This window comes from Ornithodoros turicata, chromosome 1 (assembly GCF_037126465.1).
Source record: "Ornithodoros turicata isolate Travis chromosome 1, ASM3712646v1, whole genome shotgun sequence".
NCBI classification, from domain to species: domain Eukaryota; kingdom Metazoa; phylum Arthropoda; class Arachnida; order Ixodida; family Argasidae; genus Ornithodoros; species Ornithodoros turicata.
Window position 1 is genome coordinate 231,909,250 of NC_088201.1, and position 20,514 is coordinate 231,929,763.

The window sequence follows — 20,514 nt, forward strand, 5'->3', positions numbered from 1 at the left end:
TTGGCGATTACACGCGTCTCTACGTCACGCTCGACACCTGTCAGCTCTGCGACGTCGTGCTGTATTTCAGGAAGATTACGCTAGAGACGGATGGGATAGATATCTTACGCACCGTATCCCTCGCCAGTTACGCGTGGAGCAGCGCACTGAAGCTCACCAAAGTCAAACTCGAGCTCATGAGCGATCGTGAAATGTACGAAACGATCGAAAAGGGAATCAGGGGAGGCATTTGTAACAGCTTCCACAGATATTGTCGGGCTAATCACGAGGGATGCGACGATTACGACCCTCAACAAGAGAAAAAATTTATTCAGTACTTAGATGTAAACAGTTTGTACGCTTATGCCATGACTTTCCATCTTCCGACAGGTGGTTTTGAGTGGGTCGATCCTTCCAGCTGGGGCGATATCGATTTTCTCAAAATTCCTCACGATTCAGAAGTGGGATACGTGTACGTGGTAGACCTGACCTATCCGAAGAACTGCACGCGCTCACGAGGGACTTCCCTCTGGCACCCGAACACAGAACCGTGGACGAGGGTCAACTATCCCCCTACCAAAGGAACTTGAAGGAGGCATTGGCACTGAACGCGCCACCCACGAGGAAATTGTTACTGACATGTTACGACAAAGAAAGTTACGTCGTGCACTATTATCTGCTCGCTCTCTACGTGAGGTTGGGCATGAAAATAAAACACATTCACGCCATCCTCTCGTTCCGCCAAGACAATTTTTTGTCCGCCTTCGTGCATAGAAACCTCGCATTGAGGAATGCCTCAACCACGAAATTCGAGCGTTTACTGTATAAGACCATAACAAATAGCACGTTCGGGAAAACGATTCAAAATGTGAGACGCATGAAGAGGTACACCATAGCCTACGACAAAGAAAGCGCGCTCAGAAAAGCTAGTTCCGTCGACTTCCAGCATTTCCACATCCTTAGTGACAAGTGCATCTTGTACGAGATGAAACAGCGTCGTATCAAATGCACGCACCCCCTTTACGTGGGCTTTGCCATTTTAGAGATATCCAAAGTCCGAATGTACAGCTTCATTTACGAGTCGCTCTTTTCTCGCTTAACCTGTCCAGTGCAGTTGATCTATGGAGATACGGACAGTATAATTTTTGCTCTCACGTGCGAGAGCCTCGTAGAGCAGCTGATGAAAATTCAGCACGAGCTAGATCTCTCCTCCTATCCACCGGACCATCCACTTTTCAACGCCGAGCACGCGAACCAGATGGGGTACTTCAAAGACGAAACGGGAGGAGGAGTTATTCAGGAAGTCGTAGCCATCCGAGCCAAAATGTACAGCATTCTCTTGGCCGGAACACACAAACAGATCGCGAGAGCGAAAGGAGTTAAGAAAGACGTGGTGAGGAGACATTTATTGCACGAAGTGTACCGAGATTCTCTGTTCAATGAAAGGACAGTCTCTCAGAAGCAGTGCACCATCCAGAGCATAAAGCAAACAATGTACACCATTTCGAGAGTCAAGAAGAGCTTGGTCCCCTACGATGACAAGCGCTATCTGGTCGACGCCGTACGTTCCTTTCCTTACGGCAGCTGCGAATACGAGGGTAATTTCCGCTCTGTGTGTCTCAATGCATTGTAACAAAACACTCTCGTTTTTTGCAGCACCGGAAAACCCGGAAGAGAGCCCTCGAACGTCATCGGGGATTGAGTAATACAACAAAGGACCAAGTCTGTGCACGCGTTGTCATAATAATCGAGAGAGTCTAAAAATAATAAAATTGTAGCTCAGAAATATAGCTTCTGTCTTTCGCGCGCGCGCGCGCGAACGCAGGAAGAGCAGGTGGTTGGTCATCGTGCTAGCACGATGGTGAAATTGACGTATAAACGACTGTCTATTGCACCATCCCTCTAGCCCGGTAGTCAAGCGTAAAGTCGACACTGCGATAAAAAGACGAAGACGGGAGGAGCACGGGTCATCGTGGCAGTGTGGTGGCGGAATGGATGTATAAAAAGAATGACCATTCCGACATCGTGCTGGTTCAGTGACCCGCGCAATGACGTCGCTGCGATGAAGATTACCCGTACCTTTTTTGGCATGTCCGATCTTCTCGTAATGTTCTGTTCGTGTGGATCGAGCAAGTCAGGGAGAGTGCGAGCATCTATCGACGTGCTCAAGGAAAGAGTATATGTTTAGATTCAATAAAGATGTTTCCATGAAAAAAACAACAGAGTCTCGTCAAAGTTATTCAGACTGTTTAATGCGTTCCATTTCGATGACTAAACGGTATTTCAATAAATCAGTGACAAAATTGACAATGTAGACTGCTTGCAGATGATGTTGGTTCCGCAGTGAATACTTAATATGAGCAACGGCGCGAGCGAGGAGGTCCACGATGTCTGCAGACACGTAGTTGAATTCGGTGTTCGTCGACTTCAAAAATTCACTGATCACTCCGAAGGGTCCATCCAGAACGCTTATAGAGACGTTCTTGTAACGGGCGTATATCCGACGCACCATTTCCTGTAGGGGGCCTGGGGATATCTTTCCTATATTGCCAAAAGCCACCATGTCTATGACGTAGCGAAAAGCAGAGATGACAAGCTCGTTTCGGGGACTCTCCTTGCTGAAACAGTCATTCTCCAGCTCTTCCCAAGAAGCGTGGATACGAGGACAAGTTTGCAAAGCGTGGTAACTGAACATTTCCAAGTATTGGTCTGAATGATAACGCGCGGATAGCGCGCTCTCCCTTTATACGGCGCTTCCAAATAAAAAACGTAAAGAAATGGGCGTCAGAACGAAAGCGAATCCTCCACCACCACCACCGTGCTCGAAGCGCATGCGCGAGACGTGAAGGGCGACGAGACCAAAACCGAAACGTCCGACGGCAGACGTGGTGGCGCTGCGAGCGCGCGAGACGTGAAGGGCGACGAGACCAAAACCGAAACGTCCGACGACAGACGTGGTGGCGCTGCGAGCGCGCGAGACGTGAAGGGCGACGAGACCAAAACCGAAACGTCCGACGGCAGACGTGGTGGCGCTGCGAGCGCGCGCGCGTGTGACGTATGCTCCGCGGAGAGGGCGCCAGATTCAGTTTTCTGTTTGCCTCTCGTCGGGTGCGGACGTCTGGCGCGTCGCTCGTATCGTGACCGTTGATGTGCTGGTGAACTCTTTAGTCATGTAAAGAAGATGGAGGGCGGTGTGTGTGCACACAGATATGCTTGGATGTCGGTGAGTTGTCGTTTTAATACTTCCTCTTCTGTTGACGCGTTTACCTACCCCCTAACTGCGATTACTTGTCAGCGTGTATTGGAGTAGTGTATGTTTGTCGATTTACCTTGTTGCGATTAGCAGAAAGTCTTCCCCTTGTTGTTATTATTCTTGTCCGTGCATGCCCAAACATGTTCGCAATTCCCTTGTACGCCATTCTGTCAATGACCCTTGTTGCTATACTCGTCGGTGCATGCCCGCACATATTCGCGATGGTGAAAATTTTGTGTGTGTGTGTGTGCCTGTTTTCGCGCGTGTTTTCCCCTCGTTAGCACTTTTTTTGTTTTGTTTCTTTCTGCATTCCACGGAAGTCCCCATGATGACAGCGGTGCTGCCACCTGACGTGATGCTTTCCGACCTGCCTGGTGTGACGCTTTGCAAATGGCGGCGCCCATGGGCTGATGCTGTTACCGAACCTGGACTGACACATTAATGAATTGAATGTGTATAGTAATGACCTGAATTATTAAATGAGTTTAGAAAGTGCATTTATGCGTATGTGCGCTTCTTTTCGTGTGTCTCATTATAGAATAACACGACTTAACGATAATTTGATATTTTCCTCCTCTCTCTCTCGTTGGAATGAATAGTAATTGAATTTATGAATTGAAAATTATATTCTACGCTCTATTATCGCATTCTTATGCGTGTATGAGCGATTTTAAGTGAAAAATCGAAAAAAAAATTTTAAAAAAAAATTGGGTGGGGGTGCAAATTGCAAAATTGGGGGTAACAGGGGGGGTGAGAGAGGAGGGAGGTGTCAAATTGCTCGCTAAGTCGTATTATTCTTTTACTACTAGCTTATGGAACCCGATGGGAATTTCCAGATGCAAGGTGTGGGAATACTATACTCGAGACTGTCACGGTGGGCGTTCCATTAGGAGGAACCGCGCGAGTGCTGCGGAATAACTACCTATACATTACCTGTACATTGTGTACTGACAGGAGCTCCGTAATCAACCTTCCACATGGTACACCTTTCAGTAGCCAGCACAGGCTAAGGCATATTTTACGCGAGCCATTCCTGATACAATACCTGCTCATGGACGCCAGTAGTCTTTTTCACACACTGATGTGCTATAATGGCATCAGGTCTGTCACTCGCAAGTTAAAATATATGCTTTTGAGCTAAAAAAAGATATCGTGTATCTCTAGGCAGTAACATACGTGTTGTCCGAGTATATTTAATTCGAATTTAATATACTTAATTCTTGTATTTATTTAATACTCTGAAGAGGTTAATTCTGCCGTATTTCTTTATGATATATACAGCAGAACGACAGCTGTGTATAGACCTTGGCCAACCGAAGGCCATGCAATAGCCGAGGAACCGACAACACAGTTGGCCAAGCTGGGAACGGTCATGGCTATCTTGGCTCGCAAAATGTGTACAAACATTGGATCACATTTGAGTCATACCAGCTCAATCATCCCAGTCGCGCGGCTCGACCATCACGGACTGCCCAGAAAAAAAATATATAATGTGTCCATTGATGGGAACATGAACCACACGAAGTAATTTTTTCCCGGAAGCGCGTTGATTGCCCGCTAAGGGGCTCTGAACTCCCGCACGAAGCTGTAAACCAGGGCGCGCGAGCGCGCACTGGGCGATTGGTAATTCACATTGGTAATAAATTCAAACGGGACTGTCTTCACAAAGCCTGGTTCTAGCTCTGCACCGATTAACACCCGTCCGCCGCGGATCATCTAGATGGGAGCGTTCGGTGAAATATTCTCTAAATCCACTGCCTTTGCGATTTTTTTCCGGACTACATATTAAAGAAACTTCCAACAACTAATTTTTTACAAGTTCAGACCTGCCCAAGTAATGCGCAGAAAAAGTTTGACGCTCGAATATAGCACGGCTGTCCTTTAAAAAAAATTGCAAAGTTGCGTGTTCAAGTAAAATACCGTACGTTTGTTGAGCTGCCCCGAAATTTCTGAACATGCTGTGACATCGAAACCGGCTCAGAACAGTAGTTCAATATCCCAATAATCGTAACAAAAATGTACTAATAGTTATTTTCCGTTAAAGGCGCGCAGCGTTTCTTTTTTTTTTTTTTTTTTTTAAGTTACCCGCGGCGCCGAGGCAGCCTGCAAGGGCCGACATTGTCTCAGCCGAAACACGCGCGACTTGGCGGATTCTCTTGTATTTCTTTGAACACAGTGAGATTAGGGTCACCTGCAGGGACAAACCTGGGCTCATGCACCGCCGTATTGACGGGACATAATATATTCCAATGGCCTCCACCCCTGTCACGGTGAGGGACACTCTCGTGTGGATGGACTTCCAGGAGCAGCTGTTGCCTTCTGTCAGACGAAAGATCTTGATCAGCTAATCTTTTGGTGACGAAGTGGTCCCACCACTTCGTCACCAAGGAGCAATCCCGCTATTCGTCATCGCTGAAGAGTAAGCTGCCACCAACGCAAGTAATTGTGCTAGATTTTGCAGAGAACTCATCGCACAGGGCGCCCCGGAGTCATTCCATTGGGAAAACACCCACGCGAACATTCACCCGATTGTGCCATACTATGTCTCCGATATGGACGGGAGCCCGTTGCATAATTTCTGATTGCATGTCGCACGATACCGCTGCCGTCCACACGTACATCAAGGTGTTCCTTACAGGCCTTCCTTCCTACTGTGGAGAAGATTGAAAAAGCAAACTACTTTAGTGACGGTGCTGCTTCGCATTACAAAAATTTGGAGAACTTTCGGAATTTGTTCTTCCACAGCGAACACTTTGAAATCAGTGCAGCGCGGAACTTTTTCACCACGTCTCATGGCAAGGGACCGTGTGACGGAGTTGGCGGAACACTAAAAAGGCTCGCAGCGAAGGCAAGTTTGCAGAGGCCTCATGGAGAGCAAATTCTGTCACCACAGCAATTATTTTTGTGGGCCCAAAGAGAGTTAAGAGACATTACGTCACCGTTGGTCTGCGCAGAAGTCGTGCATAAGGAGGGGCAGTTGCCATCATCTCGTTTCGCAAATGCAGTTCCTGTTCCCGGCCCCCGGAAATGTCACTACTTGGAGCCTGTTTCTAACACGCACGTCCGGGCATCGGTGACGTCAGCGTCTATCGAGAGCTCTGTGTTCAAGGTGTGTAGGGACTGTACCAATGAATAGGTGACAGCGTTAGTGCTTACGCTAGTACTTGCGTTCTCAGAAGCCTGCATAACTGTAAATAGACCAAAATAAAAATGAAGGCAAGTAGTTGTTGCTGTCTGTGGTTTCTGTTCGCGTTTTGTATGAGCAAATCTAAGCAAGCTCGCTCCCTCCCCGCGTGCTGAGGCTGAGACAAGGTCGGTCCTTGCAGGCACCCTGCAACACCAGGGTAACTTTAAAAAAATCGTTGCGAGCCTCAAACGAAAAACACATCTGAGAAAATTTTTGTTATGATTACTGGGACGTTGAACACCCGTTCTGAACCGATTTCGATGTCACAGCATCTTTAGAAATTTCAGCGCGGCTCATCAAAGTTACGGGTTTTTGCTTGAACACGCAACTTCGCGGTTCTTTAAAGAAAAACCGAGCAATATTCGAGCATCAAACTTTTTCTGCGCATTACTTGGACAGGTCTGAACCAGCAAACAATTAGTTGTTGGAGGTTTCCTTAGTAGTCGGTCCAGAAAAACCCGCAAAGTCAATGGATTTATAGGATATTTCACCGAACGCTCCCACGCGAATGTTCCGCCGCGGACGGGTGTCGACCGGTGCAGAGCTAGTACCAAGCTTTGCGAAGACTGTCCCGTTTCAATTGTTTACCAATGTGAAGCCGCACTTGCCCAGTGCGCGCTCCCTCGCGCCCTGGTTTACTGCTTCGTGCGGGAGTTCAAAGCCCCCTAGCGGCCACTCAAGGCGCTTCCGGTAAAAAAAAAAAATACGTTGTGTGGTTTATCTTCCCATCAATGGCAACTTTTTCTTTCTTTTTTTTTCTCCATGGTCGCGATGGTCGAGCTACGCGACTGGGACGATTGAGCTGGAATGACTCATTTGGCTCCTTGGAATTCTCTATGGATCTATGTTACCCCAGGATATGAAGCAAAACCCTTCTCAATATAATCAAAGTAAAATGTTTTTTTTTATAGCATCCCGTTGCAGAAATATTCGATAATGAGCTATATTGCCACGAATCATCATCGCGAAACTTCCAGGGCAGGCACGAAACGGTACATCTCACCCCGGCGCATGCTGCAGAAGAAGCAAGAAGCTTCCAGACACATCGCCTGCTCTCTGGCAAACGCACGTGCTGTTTCTAGACTTTTCGGCACGACGCTTAAATGCCTGTACGCTCCAAGCTGGAGCATTCATTCTTTGGACTCAGTTGTGTTCAGAGAGCTATCACTCTTGTGTTTTGCTACCAAGTAGTCTAATAAACCGTTCGCTGTTTATTCGACGACTCGCCGACCCATTTCGCTTCGTGACATTTCTGGTGGAGGTGCGGGGCATTCCTTGTCCAACGGCCTGGAAGACCAACTGCGACAAAGCAGAAGACAGCTTGGTCTGCCTGCAGAATTCGGTCCATTAGAACCCCCTAAACGCAAGAAGAAGATGACAGCGGAGACCAGTACCCAAGTGGCGCAACCTGTTGCCACGCCCATAGCCCCTGCACGGTCCCCGAAGACATTCAGCGGGGAGTATTACGACGACGTGGACGATTGGGTCGACCACTATGAGCGGATCGCCAAGTTCAACAAGTGGAGTGACGACCAGAAGCTCGTCAACGTCTATTTCTCCCTGGAAGGCACCGCGAAGACATGGTTCGAGAATCGGGAGACTTCGCTCACGTCCTGGGACGTCTTCAAAAGCAAACTCCACGAGGCGTTCGCTTTTCAACAACGAACTGAACGCGCTGAAAATCTGCTCCAGAGACGGATCCAGCTGCCAAACGAAAGCGTTACAGGCTTCGTCAGATGTTCGTACAGATTCGTACAGATGTGTTGCGGCTCTTCCGGCGAGCTGACCCCAAAGCATCCGAGGAGAACAAGGTTCAGCGACTCATCAGAGGCGTAAAAGAAGAAATTTTTCGCGCCCTGTCCCGGGATCCACCCGCCACGACCGACGCTTTTCTGGACGAAGCCGTCCGCATTGAGAGGACCCTGCTCTCTCGCGCTACCGTCAACGAACGACACCAGGGCTACGAGGCTTTCTCCACGACGGCTGGCCTCGACGTCGGATCGCTCAGACAGCTGATTCGAGAGGTGGTACGCGAAGAAGTACGAGCTCTCCTCTGTCCTGAGAAGGCTCAAGACCCTTTGTCTTCGATCGGTGCGATCATCAAGGACGAGGTTCAGCAGGCAATCCAGACATCGTCAACCGCCAACCCCGACGCCGAAGTACCGAGACCAACCTACGCCGCCGCTGTGAGACAGGTGCCACCTACTCGTCCGTCGTACTACGGAAACCGTTGGACGCCTCCTGGGCCTGTCCAACCTACTCCGAGCGTCCCGCCACACTCTCAGCCGTTTCGCAAAACGGACGTTTGGCGGACTCCCGACTTCAGACCACTCTGCTACCACTGCGGAGAGGCCAACCACGTCTATCGCCGATGTCCCTACCGACGACTTGGCCTTCCCGGTTTTTCACCCGACGCCCCCCGCCCCAGCGCGGTAGTCGCCCCGTCGCAATTGAAGACTATCTACGGCAGCAGAATGCTTCTGCTGGCTCGCGACGCGACCTGTCCCCAAGCGTCCCCCATCGCAGCAGGTCGCCAGGAAGAGCACGTTCACCGTCACCGGCAAGACGACCTGTGTGGCGCAGCCCTAACCGGGAAAACTGAAGACTGCAGCTCCGGGAGGTGAAGCTGCGGACCGACGACAAGTTACCTGCCGACGACAGTAAACCTGCCTCCCTTGTCGTCAGTCCTTGTGACCGCTACGTGCGAGAGAGCACCGACTGGCTGTTTGTTGGCTGAAGGCAACACGCAACTTCTCCTCGAACAACGAATTGGGATAGCAAGAGGAATTGTGCCCGTAAGAAACGGAATATTCGAACTCCTGGTCGCAAATTTTCGCCCGGAGCCACAACACCTGGCGAACGGCACGAAGATAGCCGTCATCGCAGACCAATACTCCACCACGGATGTTCGCCTGATGGACACTGCTCGCATCGCGGTCACCACGGAATACGAGGCCGAACATTTCGACGTAAACCCTCAATTCAATACAACTCAAAAGCAAACCCTTCTCCAGATGCTCAACGATTTCAGTGACTGCTTCGCTGCATCGTCGAAAGTAAGACAAACGCCCATTGCGAGGCACCGCATCATCGTCGACGAAAAGGCCCGTCCAATTCACCGCATGCCGTACCGGGTCTCCTGCAAAGAGCGAGAAACGATCCGAACGCAAATAGAAGAGATGCTAAGAGATGACATTATCCAGCCGTCGACCAGTCCGTGGGCATCGCCGGTGGTACTAGTGAAGAAGAAGGACGGAACACTCAGGTTCTGCGTCGACTACCAGAAACTCAATGAGATAATGCAGCATCCTGACGAGATGTGTTTCGCTAGAGAAACACATCTCGTCCATCTGGACACCATCGGACTTCGATCGTTATTGTAAAGGGGCACGTTATTTTATTCCCCCCCATTCCACCAAGCACTGGGGTAGAGTATCGCCTGTTGCGATGAAACTCCCCACTCTCCAAGGCCGAAAATAAAGTTGTTGTTGTTTCAATGAGATAACGAAGAAGGACGTCTACCCGTTACCGCGCATCGACGACACGCTCGATCGCCTTCAAAACGCAAAATTTTTCTCTTCCATGGACCCCAAGACGGGGTACTGGCAAATCGAAGTCGACGAACGGGACCGTGAGAAGACTGCCTTCGTCACTCCGGATGGACTGTACGAATTCAGGGTTATGCCTTTCGGCCTTTGCACAGCACCAGCGACGTTCCAGCGTGTTATGGATACAGTTCTCGCCGGGTTGAAGTGGCAAACCTGCCTGGTGTACCTCGACGATGTTGTCGTCTTCGCAAGAACATTCGAAGAACATGTTGAACGGCTAAAGCAAGTCCTCGAGGCTATCAGAACTGCAGGGCTGACGTTGAAGCCTCAGAAGTGTCGATTCGGGTACGAGGAACTCAGATTTCTCGGCCATCTCGTGAGCAGCGACGGCGTACGCCCCCACCCCGAGAAGACGGCGCCCATCGCAAATTACCGTGTTCCTTCTAACGTGAAAGACGTTCGAAGCTTTCTTGGCCTTTGCGCCTACTACCGACGGTTCATTCCAAACTTTTCAAGAATTGCGTCACCCCTGAATGCCCTCACGAAGGACGGATCCACGTTTATCTGGAGTGAAGCCCAGCAACAGGCATTTGATGAATTGAAGACGCGTCTGCAGACCGCACCCGTGCTTGCCTACTTCGATCCAAACGCCGAAACAGAAATACACACCGACGCAAGCAACGATGGTCTAGGAGCCGTGCTCGTTCAACTTCATGACGGCGTCGAACGTGTCATCGCTTACGCAAGCAGAACGCTAACCAAGGCAGAGAAGAACTATCCGACGACCGAAAAAGAGTGCCTTGCACTCATATGGGCCATCACAAAATTGCGCCCCTACCTGTACGGACGGCCGTTCAAGGTGGTAACAGACCACCATTCTCTGTGCTGGCTGGCAGGTTTAAGGGACCCCTAAGGACGCCTAGCGAGATGGAGCCTCCGATTACAGGAGTATGACGTAACCGTCACAAGTCAGGAAGAAAACACAACGACGCCGACTGCCTGTCCCGAGCACCACTCCAGCGACAGGACAACAGCCTCGAGGACGACGACGCCTTCCTCGGTCTAATGAGCGCGGCTACCATGTCTACCAAGCAGTATAACGACCCCGAATTGAAGACACTCGTCGACTATCTGCAGGGCCGCGCCGACAATGTTCCTCCCATCTTCAGAAGATCACTCCCAAGTTTTTCCCTACGTAATGGTGTCCTCTACAATGTAAACCACGCACCCCAAGGCGCTACGTGGCTTCTCGTTGTGCCTGGGGACATGCGCAACGAGATTCTAGATACGGCACGGAGCTCCGACCGCCTTAATCACCGATAGGGGAACGGCATTTACAAGCAGGCTAACACAAGAAATCCTTCGACTCAGCCACACCGCTCACCGGAGGACAACGGCGTACCATCCGCAGACGAACGGGCTCACCGAACGCCTAAACAAAACCCTTGCCTACATGATTTCAATGTACGTCGACGTAGAGCACAAGACATGGGACAAAATACTGCCTTACGTCACGTTCGCCTATAGCACGGCTGTGCAGGAAACAACGGGATTCACACCGTTCCGCCTTGCACATGGCCATGACGCCTCAACTATGCTGGACGCGATGCTGCCCCACGAACCCAGTGATGTGGAAAATGACGCTCTGGACTTCACACAGCGAGCAGAAGAAGCCCGCCAGCTGGCCAGACTACGAATTGGTCAACAACAACGCATCGATGAAAGAAAATACAATTTGCGCCGACGAGATGTACGCTTCAGTCCGGGCGACTTGGTATGGGTTTGGACGCCGATTCGACGACGTGGCCTGAGCGAGAAGCTACTGAAGCGGTACTTCGGTCCCTACAAAGTACTTCGACGCATTGGAGACCTGGATTACGAAGTGGCACCTGAGGGCAGCGTTCCCTCTCGACGACCCCCGAGGACTGAAAGAGTTCACGTCGTTCGACTCAAGCCGTACTACAGCAGGTAGCGCTGAACACTGGCTGGAAGGAGACAACATGACAAAAAAAAAAGGAGGAGAAACGGCATCAAGACGATGCCACGTCTACGGAGGGGGCAATGCCACGAATCATCATCGCGAAACTTCCAGGGCAGGCACGAAACGGTACATCTAATCCCGGCACATGCTGAAGAAGAAGCAAGAAGCTTCCAGACACATCGCCTGCTCTCTGGCAAACGCACGTGCTGTTTCTAGACTTTTCGGCGCGACGCTTAAATGCTTGTGCGCTCCAGGCTGGAGCATTCATTCACTCACTCATTCATTCTTTCTTTGGACTCAGTTGTGTTCAGAGAGCTATCACTCTTGTGTTTTGCTACCAAGTAGTCTAATAAACCGTTCGCTGTTTATTCGACGACTCGCCGACCCATTTCGCTTCGTGACACTATGCTCTGAATGGTCTGCTTTATAATAAAGTGGAAAAAGGCCTCCTCTTATTTGTGTGTTCTTGTGTTTTTTTCAGGAGTGCTGACCTTTATCGTACAGATGAAGCTTTCACACGTTATGCCTCACTGGTGCAAGCTACACACAAAACATCCGAGCGTCCACCCCCCAGGAGCCATTCATTCATCTCAGACACTTAGAGAGACAGTTTGAACAGCACAGTGTTCAAGTGCCTTGTAAAGCATGGACTACGCCCGTGACGATAACTAAGAGCTTCTGTCAAATAGTAGTTGCAGGAGGGACTCCGGCGCTACCGGCTTCAAATTGCGAAAATTTCGGGAAAAAATTCTGGCAAGAACACGCTGTTTCGGGGTTCAGTAAAACCCCAGCCTTAAACCCTGCTCGAGCTTGAGGGAACCACGAAGAATGACATGACACCAAGGCTCCCTTGAGCTCAGGGGTTCATTGTGCCATGGATCTTCACCAGCCTAGCTGCGGTTCTCTCGCTTCTCCCAAGCCGACAACCTTTTCCTTCATTTTTTTTTATTCCTTCTATATCATGAGCGTTCTATTTGACTCCTTGCTAAGATGTTCGCATTTCGGCTGTTAGTGTTCGCACCAGCCATATACAGGAAAAGTGTGCTTGCCGGAAAAGAAGACAGACCCCAAAACATTAGTCTTGTGCAGTTCGGTTACCCTGGCATAAAGAATTCAAAGTCGTGAACAGTAAAGTTTATATACATTGAAAAGCATGTATGTGTGGATGAATGCGTTAAAGCATTATTTCTTCTGGCCTGTTTGGTTGTACATGGTGCAATATCCTGTTCATGGCATGCTTTGTAGAGCTAACATGCTGCAATCTGGAGTTTCGCACTCAATGTGTCCAAAAAAAAATCATTAAAGGAACGGACATCCCACATTCTTCTGTGAGCAAAATAAAACGCAATAATGGTGGCACAATGGCAGAGCAATCTTGCCCAATGTTTACTCATGGACGGTAACGTTGAAACATTATGAATCACTTTTTTTTTCCTGGAAAGTCTGGTTGTAATGAGGCACATAGCTTTGCATTTTACTGCTAAACCTGGCTGGATGAAGACAGGAAAAACTGGGAATTGGGAGTAGCTGTACAGCCTTGCTAGATATCAGGAACATACCTGGGTAAATTACTTCTAAAATATAATTAAATTACATTACTACAGTTAGAATTTAATTAAATTACATTACTTGTTAGTGCAATTGAAATGTAATGAAATTACATTACAATTACTACGAAACAGGAACTACATTACGGAGTCATTACTGTGAACTTAATCCTAACGCTATTGAGCACGTGGAAATTAATTGTCAAACAACACTATGTTGTAACAGCAAGGCGTATTTTATTCTGTGCATCACAAGGATTGTCACTCTCTCTTATTGCAAAAAAAGCTCTTCTTGCAGCAGAAGCAACTGACTTTCGAAGTGGCCGTCGTTAGGCTGCTCCTCGTATCAGGAAACGGGTCTTCAGCCATGCCGAAGACTCTCTCTATCTGTGCGGACGATGGCAACGCGGTGTTGTACTCGTACTCATCATCATCATCTTCATCTTTTAACTCGCCAGTCGCCAGCTCTTTCTGCCAAGTGCCAGCACAGAACACACACTCGATTGTTTTGTAAAAAGTAATGAGTAATGTCATTAAAAGTATTGCCCAACTAATTAAATTACATTACAAATTAGCAGAAAAAGTAATTTATTACTGTAATTTCATTACAGTAATAACATTACTACCCAGGTATGATCAGGAAGGGACCGGACAGAAATCGAGTGATCGGCATTTCTATCCATCTGAGAGTATGTGTGTCCGCTGCTGACTGATGCTAGGGTGCCACTCCAATTGAGAAATACGACCGCCCACTGTTCCGCAAACATTTGTCCCAAGCTGTACGCGCTGTGGTGCTACCCATTATGGGCTGACTTTAATGTTACTCTTTCTCTCTGTTTGAGAGTTCATAACACATAAATATACTACTGTAGAAGTCGTTTTTTCCACGTGGAAAATGTTTTCGCGTTTTCGAAGGAAGGTGGTTTGAGGAGTGATTCGCGATAACTTGATTTCGAGCCCTACGTTTCTGGGAGTGCTATGCCCTTGCGTATTGTGCCGTCGTCAATGCTGTGGCATATTTCGGTGCTCACAGACATGGCAGGAAAGGCCCTGTACAATGGCCATTAGGGACCCTGCAGGAGGCCATAGTAGTGGCTGTGTTCCCCTGACGTCTGAACCTCTAACGACAGTCAACAAAGCAAGCACACTGTCTTTAAAAATGACATAAAAATACCAAAACAATGTAGTGTTGCCCCCAGTGCTCCTAATCGCCTTCTACCAATACTCCTCTATCGACATCGTCGCTGGCGATCGACAGCGGTTCGTAATAAGACCCCTAACGTCTTAACCTCTAATGACAGTGAGCAAACCAAGCACACTGTCGTTAGAAGCGACATAGAAATATCAAAACAAGGAAGTGTCACTCCCTGTGCTCGTAATCACCTTATACCAATGCTCCTCTATCGGCATCGGCACTGGCGCTGTACAGCAGCTTGGAATAGGAACCCTGACGTCTCAACCTGCATCGACAGTCCACAAATCAAGCACACTGTCGTTAAAAGCTACATGGGAATACCAAAACGGGCAAGTGTCCCTTCTGATGCTCGTAGTCGTCTTCTGCCGATACTCTATCAACACTGTCTCTGGCCCTCGACACTGGCTCGGATAGGGTCCCTGACGTCTTAACCCATAACGACAGTCAACAAACCAAATGCACTGTCATGAAAAACGACATGAAAATACCAATAAGGGCAAGTGCTGCTCCCAGTGCTCGTAATCATCTTCTAACGACACCGTCGCTGGCGCTGGGCAGTGGCTCGGAATAAAGCCCCTGACATCTGAACCTCTAACGACAGTCAACAAAGCAAGCACACTGTCTTTAAAAGCGACATAGAAATATCAAAACAAGGAAGTGTCACTCCCGGTGCTCGTAATCATCTTCTACCAATACTCCTCTATCGGCATCGTCGCTGGTGATCGACAGCGGTTCCTAATAGGACCCCTAACGTCTTAACCTCTAATGGCAGTGAGCAAACCAAGCACACTGTCGTTAGAAGCGACATAGAAATATCAAAACAAGGAAGTGTCACTCCCGGTGCTCGTAATCATCTTCTACCAATACTCCTCTATCGGCATCGTTGCTGGTGATCGACAGCGGTTCCTAATAGGACCCCTAACGTCTTAACCTCTAATGGCAGTGAGCAAACCAAGCACACTGTCGTTAGAAGCGACATAGAAATATCAAAACAAGGAAGTGTCACTCCCGGTGCTCGTAATCATCTTCTACCAATACTCCTCTATCGGCATCGTTGCTGGTGATCGACAGCGGTTCCTAATAGGACCCCTAACGTCTTAACCTCTAATGGCAGTGAGCAAACCAAGCACACTGTCGTTAGAAGCGACATAGAAATATCAAAACAAGGAAGTGTCACTCCCGGTGCTCGTAATCATCTTCTACCAATACTCCTCTATCGGCATCGTTGCTGGTGATCGACAGCGGTTCCTAATAGGACCCCTAACGTCTTAACCTCTAATGGCAGTGAGCAAACCAAGCACACTGTCGTTAGAAGCGACATAGAAATATCAAAACAAGGAAGTGTCACTCCCGGTGCTCGTAATCATCTTCTACCAATACTCCTCTATCGGCATCGTCGCTGGTGATCGACAGCGGTTCCTAATAGGACCCCTAACGTCTTAACCTCTAATGGCAGTGAGCAAACCAAGCACACTGTCGTTAGAAGCGACATAGAAATATCAAAACAAGGAAGTGTCACTCCCGGTGCTCGTAATCATCTTCTACCAATACTCCTCTATCGGCATCGTTGCTGGTGATCGACAGCGGTTCCTAATAGGACCCCTAACGTCTTAACCTCTAATGGCAGTGAGCAAACCAAGCACACTGTCGTTAGAAGCGACATAGAAATATCAAAACAAGGAAGTGTCACTCCCGGTGCTCGTAATCATCTTCTACCAATACTCCTCTATCGGCATCGTTGCTGGTGATCGACAGCGGTTCCTAATAGGACCCCTAACGACTTAACCTCTAATGGCAGTGAGCAAACCAAGCACACTGTCGTTAAAAGCGACATAGATATATCAAAACAAGGAAGTGTCACTCCCGTTGCTCGTAATCATCTTCTACCAATACTCCTCTATCAGCATCGTCGCTGGTGATCGACAGCGGTTCCTAATAGGACCCCTAACGACTTAACCTCTAATGGCAGTGAGCAAACCAAGCACACTGTCGTTAAAAGCGACATAGATATATCAAAACAAGGAAGTGTCACTCCCGTTGCTCGTAATCATCTTCTACCAATACTCCTCTATCGGCATCGTCGCTGGTGATCGACAGCGGTTCCTAATAGGACCCCTAACGTCTTAACCTCTAATGGCAGTGAGCAAACCAAGCACACTGTCGTTAGAAGCGACATAGAAATATCAAAACAAGGAAGTGTCACTCCCGGTGCTCGTAATCATCTTCTACCAATACTCCTCTATCGGCATCGTTGCTGGTGATCGACAGCGGTTCCTAATAGGACCCCTAACGTCTTAACCTCTAATGGCAGTGAGCAAACCAAGCACACTGTCGTTAGAAGCGACATAGAAATATCAAAACAAGGAAGTGTCACTCCCGGTGCTCGTAATCATCTTCTACCAATACTCCTCTATCGGCATCGTTGCTGGTGATCGACAGCGGTTCCTAATAGGACCCCTAACGACTTAACCTCTAATGGCAGTGAGCAAACCAAGCACACTGTCGGTGGTGAGCGCCCTCTCCCTTTGCCGCGGAAACCAGTTATCGCCAGTTGCTCCGGAGAATTGGGGCTGGAAGAGGCGGTCGGGCCAGGTGCAGTGTTTCCCGTCCACCGTTCGTTATTCCTAGCGCCGTGCTGTACATTCAATTTCCGCGGTAATTATGACTCTATTGCGGTGAGTGCATTCTGTTCATGTTTAATGCGTGCGTTGATGTGTCGGCCAGATTGCTATCATTCCAATGCAGACGTCAGCCAGTGTAGACAGGGGGTGTAACCTTTGGCGATGAATCAATTCTTGTGGTGCATGTTACTGGCCTGTGTTAATAATGACATCTCTGCTACTCTCAGTATGGCGGCAAGTGGATCGCGTTACGACTGATATAGTGCAAGAAAATTTCATTGAATTGTCGAAATCGCCCGCGTAGTTGAACTAGAAGCCGACCCCACTGCGTACGTTAACCTTGGACACACTGCTAGGAGTACGTCTGATTGTTCCTTTCTTTCCCATGTGTCTTCATATTTAGGACGCGTGCCTGGGAGGGGGACAGCCCGCGGGTTTTTCCGAAAAATAGGCTGAACCAGGGCGCGTGATTAGAGATGTGGTGTTAGCAATGGCGGAGAGTGTTCATATTTTACACGCATGCCAGGGAGGGACGGGTCAACGCGAGAGTGATTGGAACTGTAAAAAGAAAAGATGTCGCGGATAGCGCAGGCTTTTCGTGTTTGCTGCGTGTTTGGGGGGGGGGGGGGGGGGGTATGGCTGCTTTTGCAAAATTTCGTCGGTTAGGCTTAACCCGACCACGCGCTGAAGTGATTGGCACTGTGCCAAAAAGATATCGAGGGTAGCCCAGGTTTTTCGCGTACGTGTTTTGACGAGGGGACTTCGGCCAGATTTCGTCGTTTAGAATTAGAAGCCGACCCCACTGCGTACGTTAACGTTGGACACACAGCTAGGAATACGTCTGATTGTTCCTTTCTTTCCCAGGCATCTTTTGACGAGAGACGGAACCCTAGTTCACAGACGTGGACTAATGCCCAGAGGAGTGTTCAGAAGGAGGATGACCTGCTACGTGTGGCGTGTTGGCTCGGTAAGTGTCTCGTGTTCATATTTATGGCGGGCGTCGTTAGAGATCCTTCGTTAGAACGTATTCGTGATTAGAGATGTGGTGTTAGCAATGGCGGAGAGTGTTCATATTTACGACGCCTTTCTGGGAGGGGAGCGGGCGGTGGGTTTTCTTGAAAAAAAAAAAAAAAGGCTGAACCAGGGCGCGTGATTAGAGAGTGGTGTTAGCAATGGCTCCAAGCCCGGAGTGTTCATATTGACGACGCGTGTCTGAGAGGGATGCAGCCGGCGGGTTTTCCCGATAAAAAAAGGGGCTTAGCTCGAGTGCCTGGGCGCGTGATTAGAGATGTGGTGTTAGCAATGGCGGAAAGCACAGTGTTTATATTTTTCATGCATGCCAGGGAGGGAAGGGGCCACGCGAGAAGTGCTTGGAACTGTGAAACGAAAAGATATCGCGGATAGCGCAGGCTTTTCGAGTTTACTGCGTGCTTGGACGGCGGGGCTGCGGCAAAATTTCGTCGTTTAGGCTTAGCCCGATCACGCGTTGGACTGATTCGAACTGTGAAAATATGATATCGCTGATAGCGCAGGCTTGTCGTGTTTACGGCGTGTTTTTTTTTTTTGGGGGGGGGGGGGGGGGTAAGGCAACTGTTGCAAAATTTCGTCGGTTAGGCTTAGCCCGACCACGCGCAGAAGTGATTGGCACTGTGCCAAAAAGTTATCACGGGTAGCCCAGGCTTTTTGTGTGCGTGTTTTGATGGGGGGCTGTGGCAAAATTTCGTCGTTTAGGCTTAGCCCGATCACGCGTTGGACTGATTCGAACTGTGAAAATATGATATCGCTGATAGCGCAGGCTTGTCGTGTTTACGGCGTGTTTTTTTTTTTGGGGGGGGGGGTAAGGCAACTGTTGCAAAATTTCGTCGGTTAGGCTTAGCCCGACCACGCGCTGAAGTGATTGGCACTGTGCCAAAAAGTTATCACGGGTAGCCCAGGCTTTTTGTGTGCGTGTTTTGATGGGGGGCTGAGGCAAAATTTCGTCGTTTACGCTTGGCCCGCCCACCCGCTGAAGTAATTGGAACTGTGAAAATAAGATATCTCTGATAGCGCATTGTGTTCGTAATTGCTGTACTGCCTTCGCGTCATTCCGTTCCCTTGGTGGCGGCGGGGCTGCTAGCGGCACCACACGGGAGAGATGGCGATCCGATAACCACGCTTCGTCTGCTAGCGCTGAATTTCCATTCCTCCCCGCAAAACGTGGAAAGCGCTGCCCCGTCGATGCATTTGGAGCTAGCAGACGACGCGGGGTTATCGGATCGCCATCTCTCCCGTGTGGAGGCGCTCGCAACAACCCCAGTCACCAGGGAAACGGAAGTGATTTGCTTGTCGGTGGTGGTGAGCGCCCTCTCCCTTTGCCGCGGAAACCAGTTATCGCCAGTTGCTCCGGAGAATTGGGGCTGGAAGAGGCGGTCGGGCCAGGTGCAGTGTTTCCCGTCCACCGTTCGTTATTCCTAGCGCCGTGCTGTACATTCAATTTCCGCGGTAATTATGACTCTATTGCGGTGAGTGCATTCTGTTCATGTTTAATGCGTGCGTTGATGTGTCGGCCAGATTGCTATCATTCCAATGCAGACGTCAGCCAGTGTAGACAGGGGGTGTAACCTTTGGCGATGAATCAATTCTTGTGGTGCATGTTACTGGCCTGTGTTAATAATGACATCTCTGCTACTCTCAGTATGGCGGCAAGTGGATCGCGTTACGACTGATATAGTGCAAGAAAATTTCATTGAATTGTCGAAATCGCCCGCGTAGTTGAACTAGAAGCCGACCCCACTGCGTACGTTAACCTTGGACACACTGCTAGGAGTACGTCTGATTGTTCCTTTCTTTCCCATGTGTCTTCATATTTAGGACGCGTGCCTGGGAGGGGGACAGCCCGCGGGTTTTTCCGAAAAATAGGCTGAACCAGGGCGCGTGATTAGAGATGTGGTGTTAGCAATGGCGGAGAGTGTTCATATTTTACACGCATGCCAGGGAGGGACGGGTCAACGCGAGAGTGATTGGAACTGTAAAAAGAAAAGATGTCGCGGATAGCGCAGGCTTTTCGTGTTTGCTGCGTGTTTGGGGGGGGGGGGGTATGGCTGCTTTTGCAAAATTTCGTCGGTTAGGCTTAACCCGACCACGCGCTGAAGTGATTGGCACTGTGCCAAAAAGATATCGAGGGTAGCCCAGGTTTTTCGCGTACGTGTTTTGACGAGGGGACT

The 20,514-nt window shown here is 49.2% G+C and overlaps 1 long non-coding RNA gene across 1 annotated transcript; it reads left to right on the forward strand.

Annotated features, from left to right (window-relative positions):
• Positions 1–3,039: 3,039 nt before the first annotated feature.
• LOC135377158 (uncharacterized) lies at positions 3,040–3,729 on the forward strand. The gene is made up of 2 exons (XR_010418069.1): positions 3,040–3,202; positions 3,553–3,729. It is a non-coding gene; the product is annotated as an uncharacterized LOC135377158 (long non-coding RNA).
• Positions 3,730–20,514: the final 16,785 nt, after the last annotated feature.